Source organism: Malaclemys terrapin, chromosome 9, assembly GCF_027887155.1.
Source record: "Malaclemys terrapin pileata isolate rMalTer1 chromosome 9, rMalTer1.hap1, whole genome shotgun sequence".
Classification (NCBI taxonomy): Eukaryota; Metazoa; Chordata; order Testudines; family Emydidae; genus Malaclemys; species Malaclemys terrapin.
In genome coordinates this window covers 82990875-83004035 of record NC_071513.1, presented here as the reverse complement: position 1 = coordinate 83004035, position 13161 = coordinate 82990875, and positions in this window count along the sequence as shown.

Sequence of the window (13161 nt, the reverse complement as noted above, 5' to 3'; positions counted from 1 at the left end):
TCCCAACACATCTCAGCAGAGGGGAAAAAATGTCCTCATGGAATTTTTCTCCCCCTTGGTCTTTCCTATGAGTTTTCTCCTTAGAGCCAAGTGCTGGCCCAAGATAATTGACATTTTTTGATCTTTTATCATCATGTAATGGATTACAATTGTTTGTAAGAGTAAACAGCATGCTAGTTAATTCAGACCAGTTTATGGAAATGTTTTTTAATTCTAATCATGAGGGCAATACATAGTGCTCTTAAAAATTGTAAGTTAGCGTAGTACGTACAATTCCTGCCAAGGAGGAATAGTCTTCAAAGTAATATTTGGATGCTTTTTTGGGCCATGATACAGCTTTCTCTATTGTAAACATGATGCAAAAGAATTTACTGAAGTTGGAATATTATTGTTTGTAAATTAATTTAAGACTCACAAAGTTAAGGCTATATTACAAACACACACACTTACTTTACACTTTGATTTCCTATGTGAAAACTCTCTAATGGGCAATATTTAGAAATCAAACAGTCTTGTGTAGCAGTTAATCTTCTGCATGGACAACGCCAAGTTTAAATCCAGTCCAAATGCCACTTCTCAGTCACAGCTTTAAAGGATTAAAAATGATTAAAGTGGTATTTGTCTACTTGCCTGATACATAAGTTCATGTCAATGTTATCTTGAAAATTGACATTCAGTTTCATCTTTGAGGTGAGAGAATAAGCTGTTGATTACTAGCTTCAGAGAAGAAAATGGATTAGCTATAATGTAATTAGAGTTCTATTCACAAATGATTATTTTAGTACATTGCATAAAACACATGGGTAAGTAGCACATAGAATAGAAGAGTAAAATTAGAAAGTATTTCATTGTGAAGTTTGCATTCGGGCTTTATTTTGCATAGGGCTACATGCTCGATATATGAAGCTTTAATTTAGTAAGGCCGAAGTACTGTCACAGACAATGTAAGATGCATTTAATTCAGGCTGCATAAGTATTTCAATTGAAATTTGAGATTTACTTTTTAACTATGACAAAAGATTTGCTCCTGCAAGCCTTACTCATTTGAGTTATCCTTATTCAATCTGGATTATTCCTGTGAGTATATTTGCTCCAGCTATTTGTTCCAGGAGCAGGCCATATTTATATTTATTTTTTCTGAGGGAGGCTGTTAGGAGGGAGAGAGGATATCTCCAGGCATTTTTGAATGAGTCCCGTTATTGTCATCCATTGCCTCATGTCACAAAATGTTCCCCAAACCAGGACACATACACAAAAACAGGGGTTCCTGTTTTTCATTTTTTCTGAGGGAAAGACTAGAGACTATCAGGTTAGTTGGAATTAGGGTTGCCAACCCTCCAGGTTTGTCCTGGAGTCTCCAGGAATTAAAGATTAATATTTAATTAAAAATTATGTCATGTGATGAAACCTCCAGGAATATGTCCAGCCAAAATTGGCAACCCTAGGGGGAATGCAACTGCATAGGATTTTTTTTAATTAACCTATTTTACTACTCTCTCTGTGGCAGCTAGCTAGTCTAATTACAGAAAATTAACATGCAAAGTAAGTTATTTGAATGGTAAGTAAAATAAACGGTACTTGCTTCTTACCCTGAAGATCACTAGACTCTGGATCTGATGGATTCCACAAGGGGAGCAAATTCCAAAGAGGGGAGTTCTCACTCCAGTAAGCCCTAGTGCCAGGCACGGAGGGCTCAATTCAGTCATGGTTAAGGCTACAATTTAGTCATGGGTATTTTTAGTAAAAGTCATGGACAGGTCATGGGCAATAAACAAAAATTCATGGCCCTTGACCTATCCATGACCTATAAATACCCCAGACTAAATCTTGGGGGGCAGGGCCAGCCGCAGTACCAGCCAGGGCCGGCTCCAGGCACAGCTTCTCAAGCAGGTGCTTGGGGCGGCTGCTCCGGACAGGGGCGGCACGTCCAGGTATTCAGCGGCAATTCGGCGGACGGTCCCTCAGTCCGCCTGGGAGTGAAGGACCTCCCACCGAATTGCCGCCGCAGATCGCGATCGCGGCTTTTGTTGTTGTTGTTGTTTTTTGTTTTTGTTTTGGCTGCTTCGGGCGGCCAAAACCCTGGAGCCGGCCCTGGTACCAGCTGCCGGGGGCTGCTGAGTAGCAGCTGCTCCAGCCTCTCTGGGGATCACCGGCAACTGCTTGGGGGCCTTGGGGTCAGCCACATTGGCCGCTGCAAAAGTCACGGAGGTAGCGGAAAGTAACGGAATCTGTGACTTTTGCGACCTCTGTGACAAACAGAGAGCCCTAGTCATGGTATAAGCAGTTTTTACGCCACTGCCCTCCATGGAATTGCATTCACTTACAGCAGGCTTGAACTTGGACCAGGGTGTTCAAAACCTAGGTTCTAGTTAATGCTGCCCAGCGGACCTTAGCTGCCATGATGGGATATAGGGCGAGAGGGAAGCTCTCCTATAACCCGGTCCAGGCAATCCAGGCTTTTAAATGTCAGCACCAACACCTTGAATTGCACCTGAACGTGAACAGTAAGCCAGTGCACAGACTCAAGCACAGGTGTTAAGTGAACTGGAATGAACCGCACTGGGACCCAGACAACTCCGTTTTCTAGTAGTGGGGCATTGTGTGGCCCTGGAAAGGTAACAAAGACAGAAATAATTGTTGTAAGGTCTGAACTGGATTGGGGAGAACACTTGTTCATTCTTTATTTTGCCAGTATAGCTTTTATCTCCTGCTCAAAGAAACTGAAGTGAATACTCAGCAAACTAGGGTAGGAAAGCTCTTACCAGCAGCCTCTGAGAGGGTATATGATGATGGTGCAGGATGAATCTTCCCACTGGGGCTAAGAGCACCACCTCAGTGATCCTACCATCTCTTGTGAGCACAATGCAAGACGTCTGTGTGCTCTGGCCCCCTATATGGCACGGTTAGACTCAAAGGGGACCCACTGAATTCCATGGAGAGATTCCCATTGAAACAGGTGTGTGTTGCATAGGATCTTTGGCGAGGACATCATCAAATAAGGGGCACAGTCCATGAGCTCTTAACTCGTGCACAGAAACTTCAGGCCTGAGTTTGCCAGTCTAGTTTATTCTTGATCAAGTTAAAGTGACAGAGCTCAGAGAGGTACTTGAAAGTGACTAACCTTTAAATGCTAAAAGAAGAACAGGAGTACTTGTGGCACCTTTGAGACTAACAAATTTATTAGAGCATAAGCTTTCGTGGACTACAGCCCACTTCTTCGGATGCATCCGAAGAAGTGGGCTGTAGTCCACGAAAGCTTATGCTCTAATAAATTTGTTAGTCTCTAAGGTGCCACAAGTACTCCTGTTCTTCTTTTTGCGGATACAGACTAACACGGCTGTTACTCTGAAACTTTAAATGCTAGTAATCAGTAGTGATCTCACTTTCCTTTTTACTATAAAGACAGAAATATTACAGCTGTGAATGAAGAGCACAAATGATAAAGAAATGGCTTCCTTGAGTTTTTGCTAATTTTAGGATTTCATAAATGAATAAACCCAGAATTGCTGTGATTTTGAATGTATTATTTGGCTGTATGCCTTGTTAGCTTTTAAAAAATACATGAAAGAGCATGAATTGTTCCCGAGGATGAATGAACAATGGAAGGCAGTGAAAATGTAACAAATAAATTAATTAAAGGATATACATTGGTGCTAATACAAATGCTTGGTAAATGCCATGAAAGATTTTGCATTATTTTCAAAATAGCACAAAATCTTTTTCTTTTCCATTATAAATTCAATGTAATATTAAGTAACATGATAAAATGGCAAATTGAACTTTATTACGTATTCATGAATGCAATTTAATACAATTGTTATTTCTGGCATTTGTGGTTTAAAGATATTCCCTTATGAGTAGATGTTATTTTTTAATGTGCAAATTTAGAAATAATGACCTGCGGTTTCACTAGTGACTTAGTGCCAGTATTGTAAGTTAGGCTAGAAGGAGAACAGTCCTTTTCTTCCAAGCCCTGACTCCTGTATAAAATGCTATGAAAGGCAAAACTTTAATGCCATAACAGCCCATATTAGGTAAATGAAATTTATTTTTGACACTGGGCACTAGATTTTCACTGGACAAACTAAGTTAGAAAGTGTTTTTCTAAATGTATGAGAGCCCCCGCCCCCTTTAATAAAGAGAAACATCTAAAAAATTACAAGTGTATTGAAAGGAGATTATTTCCCAAAGACAATGTAAACTCAGAGGCGAATGTCCCTCCAATAAATTTTACATACAAAGCCTTTTCCCTGGCAGGTTTATAATAGAACTGAGAGACTTGGAAAACTTGCAAGCTATCTAGCTAAAAAACCCAACCTCTCATTGCTCATGAATCTCAGAAGAATTAAAAATATTCTTGGAGATTTCTCCATTAAGTACTTAATTGTTCTGTTTTTGTTCTAGGCTTACTATGTCTTTCTCATCCCCTGACTGCTCCTACTATCAGACAGTACCACCACAACTCCCATACAAATACAAATATATACATTTTGGCAGCATTCAAGACTTGCTTTTCAAGGTGAGCTTAAAGGGTGAACAGCAGTGAATTCACAAGCTTTTCTAAGGGAGTTTAAGAAGAGCTTGTTCATTCCATTCTTCGCTCTGGGTGAAACTCTCACTGCAGCTTTCGGGCTTGGCTCTGCAAACGCTTATGAGCATGAGTAACTTTACTCACATTAGTACTCACCTTGAATAGTACCTGAGTAAAGTTACTCATGAGTACATGGTTTGCAGCATGGAGTCTTTGGTTGGTAGGGGATTTCCAATTATACAACAGTGATTATGCCAGTGGAAGCTATTCATTTCGCCCAAATGCAGTGGTGCTAACTCTCACAATTTTAACATGAATCTTGTGATGTTTGGTGTTTTTCTTAAAGCCTCAGTTCCTGGAGTCATGTGATTACATGAGAATCTTAGCTTTCATTTAACCCTCCTGGTTGAATAGAAAAGCCTTGAAGATGTGAACTCTAAAGGCTCAAAATCAAGAAGGCAAATCAAAAGAAACCCAAATGTATGTAGTATGCAGGATCTGGTGCAGGCCCTCTGCACTCTTGTGAATTTCACCTGGAGAGAATCAGAGTGTGAGCCTGCAAACCTTCACATGTGAATTTTCTTAATGAAATGAATGGCCTGGATCATCCTCTGCACATTAAAATCCCTGGGAGGCATCTGAGTGGAAGGACTTCTCTGCCATGCTCCCCCTCGATGAGTTCTTCCACTATTGTTTCCTACTCTATGCATCACATCCATCTGTGCAGAGGCCCCATGTCTGGTCCCTAGCAGCCTCCCAGTGAAGGTGATCTCTGGGACTCTACTAGGGATGCTCCATGGAAAAGATTATAAAGCTTTCTTATATCTGTTTGGAAGAATAACCATAGAGTCAATGGGAGGCCTGCCAACTCCTCCTCCCAGACAACCCAGTCTCCAACCTCTCTCATGTGGATCCAGGGCTCACAGAGCATACACTGCAGGATCTGGAGGGGGTTGGTGCAGCATCAGCTGACCTCCTTTCTGTGGGTAACTGGGCAGATACGCATGTATGGGATTCCCTCCTTGCTTGGATTTAGGGTATCTGGTATATCTTGGATTTAGGGTCTGGTATAATCTGGTGTAGTTAAAGTGGCACAATGTCCTGTTATAGTTATACTGGGACACTGTACCTGCAAAGTACTCTTAGTGTGGATGCTGCTTACGCTGGCAAAACTGTGCTTTTGCTGTTGTAGCTTATTCCAGCTCCCCTGAGCGTCTACACTTGGGGCTTTCACTGGCACAGCTATGTTGGCCATCAGTACAAAGGGGCTATATACTCGTATAGCTCTTTCCATATGGGAAGGGAAATAAAATATACTGTTATAAGGCACCTTTATAGTGGTAGAACTGTGTCCATGCTAGGGGCTGTACCAGAATAACTGTTTTGGTTTAAAAAAAAAAAATACCCCCATAACCAACATACAATACTGTGCATATGCCAGGCCTGAGGAGTGAAAAGCAAATACAGTCCTAGAGACAGGTATGAAAGACAATTACTACAGATTAACTTTGAAAAGGCTTTTGAGGGAATTACCCCGATAAAACCCAAAGTGAACTTCACTTATCTTTTGAATCCTGGCTGGTACATTCTTTTCTCATCCTACTTACATTTACTGAACTAGGCTCTCTGTGTTTCACCTTTGAAGTGGAGGTAGTAGACATTTTTATATAAAGCAAGCTCTCAGTTTGACAAAACAGCAGGAGGCAAAGGCTGCAGATTTCTATTGTAAAAAGCTTATAAAAGAGGTGATGCCAGCACACAGGCAGCTTTTATCAAATGCAGCGAAGGTGGAGCAAGGTTTCAACTACTCTATGACAAAAACAGAGGAGACTGGGCTGATTGCAGGAATATCTGCTCACCCACAGAGATGCCATCAAACCAAAATAGCTCTGTTGGGATGTTCTCTCTAAAGCACTAATTATACACATACACACAGAATAAAATAAGGTAACAATCTTAATAAATGAAACTGTGAAACATCATTAAATGACAAGTCCATTTAACATGGGACTCTCATGTACCATCTCTAAACTCACACACTTGGTTGAAGATTTTCAGGACCTGATTTTCACCCTAGGTGTGGACATTGGGGCCACAAACATTCTGTGTTCCTGGTCTGAGCAGCACCTCATATAGGCAAAGGCCATGGACTTCCCTCCATCTCATCAGGGGTCTGAAATATTAAAACTGGTTCATTCATGAAAACTTTAGAATCCTTTTAGTTGTCATCGTGGCCTATGTAGGCAAGCTACCCAACTACACAATCAATGTGACATAAGCAGGTACAACAATATATTCACCTGATGACCTCCACCATTAGTGCCTTGGCCCTAATCCAGTCTCCACAAACCATTATTCACTGACAATCTATGTCTGATGAAGCGCATAGGCAGAAGAATGGTGCAAAATCTTCTATGAAACTTCTACAAAGTCTGCAATGTTGGCAGATGGAGTATGCCACCACCGTAAAGGAAGCAAAGAAAACCTTCCCCACCATCGTAATGGCAAACTCAAGATTAATAAAGCTATTCAGTGAAACAGCTAGTCTATATGGACTGCACAACCCACATATTGGACTCAAGCATCAACCAGTCTGAAGAGGTCTTCTGCTTACAGATCAACTACATTTATATGTAGTTGATCTGAAGGATATGTAGTAGCTCTGAAGGAGCTGTGTACACTTAGTGACTTAACTATTTGATTTTCTATAAGATAGGGCAATCCTCACCTTTACTTGCAATACATTTTTGGCACTGCAATTTTATTAGAGAAATTGCTCTGAAAGGCTCAAGTCCATGCTGCCTTTCCCTTTCTTAGGTCCCAGTTCTGTAGATGTTGCGTGCACAAAATTCCCATGGACAACAATGGCAGATAACAACATGGGACAAAATGTAGATTCAGGCGCTAACTGATGATGATAGCAGAACACATTGCGTGAGACAGCTCATTTATCTACATCCTCCTCACAGAATTACTCTAGTGTTGGTCCTGTTTTGCACAAAAATTTTCTACATTGAACCCATCCTCTCTTGATGCTTTCCCCTTCAAGATACTCTGTATGATTGCCTCAGTGACTTCTTTCATCACTAAGGTGGTACACTTTTGATGGACCCATTTCAACAGAGCCAGAAGGTTTATGGTTTGTAGACAATCATCTGTTCCCCTCCTTGAAATGAATTAAGAAACTGGAACTTGATCATGCAAATCTTCAGCAGATCCTCTTAAAGTCAATGAGGTTTCTGTGCCTGGAGAACTTGTAAGATTGTCCCCTTTGGGGAAAAAGCGTAGGAATCTTCAATTACTTTTCTTAGACCTTGAAGTCACATTCCCTTGTCAGATAATTGATACCTTTCATATTCTGAACCTTACTGGCTGATATAATTCTGATCTTGTCACCCAGCTTATTTTAAATAGGAAGGTGTCATTTATTTCTTATGTATATACTATTACTTTCTGTTCTATACTGTGGTTTATTTTCTTAGATCCTTTTCTTCCTTATCTTCCAGTTCCAAGGCTTGAACTTTTTCTAGCTTGCATTTTCCCAAGATTCTCTATTTATTTTAGGGAAATATCCCTGTGCATGTGGAAACTGGCTAATTAAAATTGCACCTGTACTTTCATAGGCTGAGTTGAGGCTTCTTTAAAAAAATATGACCGAGGATAAATATCCACATTTACCTACTTTTTAAAATAGTTTAAGCCTTCTGTTGCTGGATGATCCTTAATTCTAGAATAATCTCAGATGGACAAATTAAAACAACATTTGAAATTAAAATGTACATAGTAATAGATTTAAAACCAATTCCAAAACCACTTTCAATTTGACGCCACAATGATTTATTACTTGTATGATTATATTGGTTAGGTAGTAGCTCCTCCAGTAAGAACTCATTCACTTAAAGAATCAGTAAGGAAGAACTTTACATACCGATGCAACAGTTTTGAAAAAGAACTGCACCAAAGCTAACACCACACAATTTCCCAAGGTATAACTGCCTATACATTCAGTTAACAGACCCTGTAAGGCTATTTATATGTATATAAAACAGTGTCATCCTCCATAGGTTTAATTCCCTCTTCTAGTTTTATTCAATGAATTAACACAGCACAATGGAAGTGCTAATTTCCTTTTTGGAAGGTGCAATATGTTAAAGCGTGATCTTTAATTCTTGTCTCATCTGATAACATACCAACCCGCAGTTCCTTCATTCTGCTGTTTTATTTACATTTATTTTAAAGTTTAGTTATAAAAACTTCACATTTAGCCAATGAACTAATTGTTTTCTGTCTAATTTCTCTCCAGAATATCCTCAGCTTTAGCTTCACTGAATTCTAATGTGGTTTTCATTACCATTTAGACTAAATTAGGCCCTGATTCTGTAATTCACAATGTACAGGTGGGCCTATGAGTCCCTGCAAAGCCCCAATGACTTCATTTGGGCTCTACCTGTATGTTGCAACTCGCATGACAGGGCCTTAGATTGTAAACTCTTGGGGCATTGATATGCATTTCTGTTTGTACCGCAGTGTCCAGTACACTTCTGGATGTTGTAAAATTAATCAAAAATAATGATACACAGTTACAATGAAAGTTCCTGATCTTGTCTAGTAAATTAAGCTTTCCACAAAAAAGCATATTACATAATTTAAAAATAATCTAACAGCTTGTCCCTCCTGCACGATGTAATGTTCTTCTAAGGAAAGTGATAGAACAATAACAACTCCTACGTCACAACTTTTTCAAGTTTTCTTAAGAATTGGAATATTAGTAGATTTTCTTGTAAAGATGAGGCTGTTTGAACATGCTGAAGGAAAGAGCTGACTAGCACAAGAAGAGAGGTTGGAATTAAAAGCTTTATGTTATCAAGAGTCTCTGATGTCAGGAGTCACTACCCCCGCACTTTTAAAATTTACTTTTAATGAGTGTGTGCCGATAAGCGACTCCAGTTTTGTGCACCTCGTGATAGACAGACAGAGCGTTTTTGCACAAAATGAATGAATTCTACATTACATTCCTCAACAAATCTGCCTACACTTTGGAAACAGACGGTCAGTCTTTCCAGAATGAAATAAGGCAACCATGCAAGTAGCATGTGCTAAAGTACATTTTAAAGATCTAATGTGGCATTGTTTTTCGTCACTCCAGAGACAGAGAGATCATGTGCTTTTGGTCCAAGTGCAAGATGCTGATTATACCACCACCCTGGAGAGCACTATATAGTTGGTTAGTTTTGTGTTCCATCATACAACCCTGGAGAACAAGACATAAGCTTGTTGCTTTCCTTTTAAACATGTTTAAAAGGAAAAAATTCACACAAGTACTTTGTCTTGCAGGGGTTGGAATAAAAGGGCAAGACATTAGATATGAGGGGGCCAACTACTGCTTCCATTCAAGTCAGTTGCAGCAGACCTCCCATTAACTTCAACTGGTGCAAGATTGAGACTAAAGCCATGTTATTTATTATATTATGTACAAAGAAAGTGAGTTTTGAAACATCAACTTGTATATTAAAGTATTGTTAGACAGTTTAGATAAACAGAAGTGTCATTTATTGTACTGTCTACCTAAGTGTTCCTCTGTTAGTCCCTGGTCCCTGCTATGTGCATAAAGAGGCATATTGTATTTACACACACGCCAAAGAAAAAGATGCATCAATGAGTGAAAACATTAAACATACTGATCATTCATGCTTATCTCTCACGTTCATTATCACCACTTATTGGGCAGAGAACGAGTCCTTTTGGGCGCAGCGATTCTGTCCTGAGATTAGTGTTTTCACAGAGACTGGGAGAAATACCCCTTCCCACCCCTCACGCCCCCCTTTTTTAAAAATTGGAGGCAACTGTCTCACCACTTCCAGACATCTGGTAGAGTCTGCTTTTCCTCCAATAAGAAAATTCTTAGGAAGGCAAGCCTGAGGATACCTATCTGTTAGCGTTCTGTCACTGACACTTCCTCAACTAGTTAGATTATTTTTGCAAAATTATTTCTGAAAAAGAGTTTAAACACTAAATTAAAAGGCTGTTGCTGAGCCTTGGAAAGCTTGTTCTTTCTAGCTTCCCTCGCCAGCATTTTGCTGGTGGGCAGTACATCAATGGAGGAACGACTCTCTAATGATGTATTACTCACTAACAATGTTGGCCAGCTGGAATGGCACAGTGAGCTTTAATTTACTATTTATAAAACTTTACAGCTGTATTTTCATAGAAAGAACAGCTGGCTAGTTGAGCAAGTGTGAAGGAGAGGATGTTAACAGGTAGGCTTGAAGGCTCAGGAGGCCTCCTGAATCTATTTTGAAAGGAGCTAGTGGGGGAGGGGAGTTCATTTACAGGACAGCAAGAACCTGGACAGTGAAGCAACACGATACAGGAATAAAACCCTGAAAATTAGGATTAGCCTAGTGCAAAATATTGCATGAGGGATTTTAAGTGAAAAGCAGCAGCTTCAAGCAGTTAAGACCTGAGGTATTTTAATGTGTTGCTAATTTTGCATAATACACAGCTTGTGTCTAAAGGAAAAGGCATGCTATTAAATTCAGTGAACTAAAATATTATGCCTTGTATCCCAGGCCTGTTGTGCCTTAAAATTATACCAGCACTCTTTTGGTTTACAGACTGGTTCAGCTTGGCATATGGTACAGCAAATCTATTGTTTCTATTTTTCTGCTAACAAAAGACACCACTTGAGTATTTCTATTTCTTTTGGTTTACTGACTGGTTCAGCTTGTCTCGCTCCTTGCTTTGTCCATCTGCTCCTTTTTTATTAGCAGGCTGAATATTGAAATGTTAAGTGAAAATCTCTGGAAGAGAGATCGTATCCTAGTTGTCCAAGAGCCTGCCTCAGTTCATGCCTCAGTTTCCCTTTGCCTGATATAAACTGGTCCAAAACAAGCTTTTGTCCTTTAAGGAACCTTTTTTCCAGAGGGCTTCATTTATTGGTAATGGAAACTGACACAACTAAAAGGTCCCTAGAAAGGGAGTGGGTCATTCAGAAGCACCTAGGGAGGAAATAGCTACCTGAGGGAGAAGGGGGAGAGAGTTCCCAGGGAGGGAGGGAACTGGTAACTACAAGTCTATCTCCCAGGGAGGGAGCAGGGAATTGAAAGGCATTGTCTGAGAGAGTACACCCCCCCATGGTAGCTATTTCCTCCCCAGGTGCTTCTGAATGACCCACTCTCTTTCTAGGGACCTTTTAGTTACGGGCCTGTCCTCTCTAGAGGCACCATTCCCTTCCTGTTTGGGGAGACCCTCAGGCAACCTTCTTATAGGGATCAGGTACTACACTACTAACTGGCCACCACCTGGAGTACCCAACTGCTACCAGGTGGCGTTCAGAGGGCCATCATAGGCAAGCAAGACCATGATTCCCTTTCAAGGGCCACTTGCCCGATGACTCCTACTTATTTCTCAAGGAAAGGATATATTTGTGCTTAAGGCACAGGACTGGGAGTCAGAAGACCCATTCAACTTCCACCTCTGCTACAAACACCCTGTATAACTTGGGTAAAACATATTGGGGCTTTGTAGATATAAGGATCTGCATTTGCAGACTTCTTTGCAGGAACAAGGCCTAAAATGGCAATACTACTACATACCAACCTCACTGCATGCGGTAAAGCTAAACCCATTGATTTTTGTAAAGTGTTTGATGTCCTCAGATGGAGGGTGCTGTAGAAGTGAATGAGAAATTATTGCCATAGAAATGAATGAGATAGCAGCAGCAAAGGGCTGATGGGAACATGCTCAAGTGACCATGCTCAGTCAGGAATGCAGGGTCATGGGCTTGCTAAAAATGCATTGGTTAATTTTAAAGTAGGTTACATTTTGGGCTAGTCATCCATGACAGTGTCCCTTTAAATTGTCCATTGCACCCAGCCCTCAAGTACCTGTGCTATAGTTGCACTGGTCAGAATCGCTGGATTTTAGTGCTTGTATCAATTCTTTGGGCCTGCTGCTTTCAAAATCCTATGTACAGTATAGCACAAAGGTTATAGGAGAAAAACCTGTCTTCTCCTCTTCAGCCATGGAGGGTCCTAGACACAGTGTAACTGATGTGGTTTGAGAGAGAGCGCGAGAGTGTACTTGTGTCTGGATCCTGGTAGGGAAAAGATTTGGTGCATAATATCTAGTAGTAAAAAATCTGCTAAATTTTCAATATGCAAGCCAGTGGTAATGTAGTTCTTAATCCTGCAAGATGATTTATTTGGGTTGACCTAAAGCCCATGTGAAATCAATGGACCTCCATGGAAGGGTTCTGCCTGCATAGGTCACCTTGGACAGTAAGTATATGTGCCCATCCAGATGACATGTGCAAAGGCAGAACAAATGCTGGAAGAAATCAGCATATGCTACATCTGGCATATGGTACAGCAAATCTATTGTTTCTATTTTTCTGCTAACAAAAGACACCACTTGCGTATTTCTATACTTTCTGCTCTGTTTTTTAATGATACCCCCACACTGCTATGCTTAGGGTTCTCTCAGCCTGGCTAATACAAACATGGAAATTTCAATTATTTATAACAAGACTATTAAAAAAAATCATACTGGATTACATTTTGGATGGAAGATCTTGGCTCAAGAGCACATTTTTATAAAGTCAGCATCTCAGCTTTTAAAAGTTATACTTC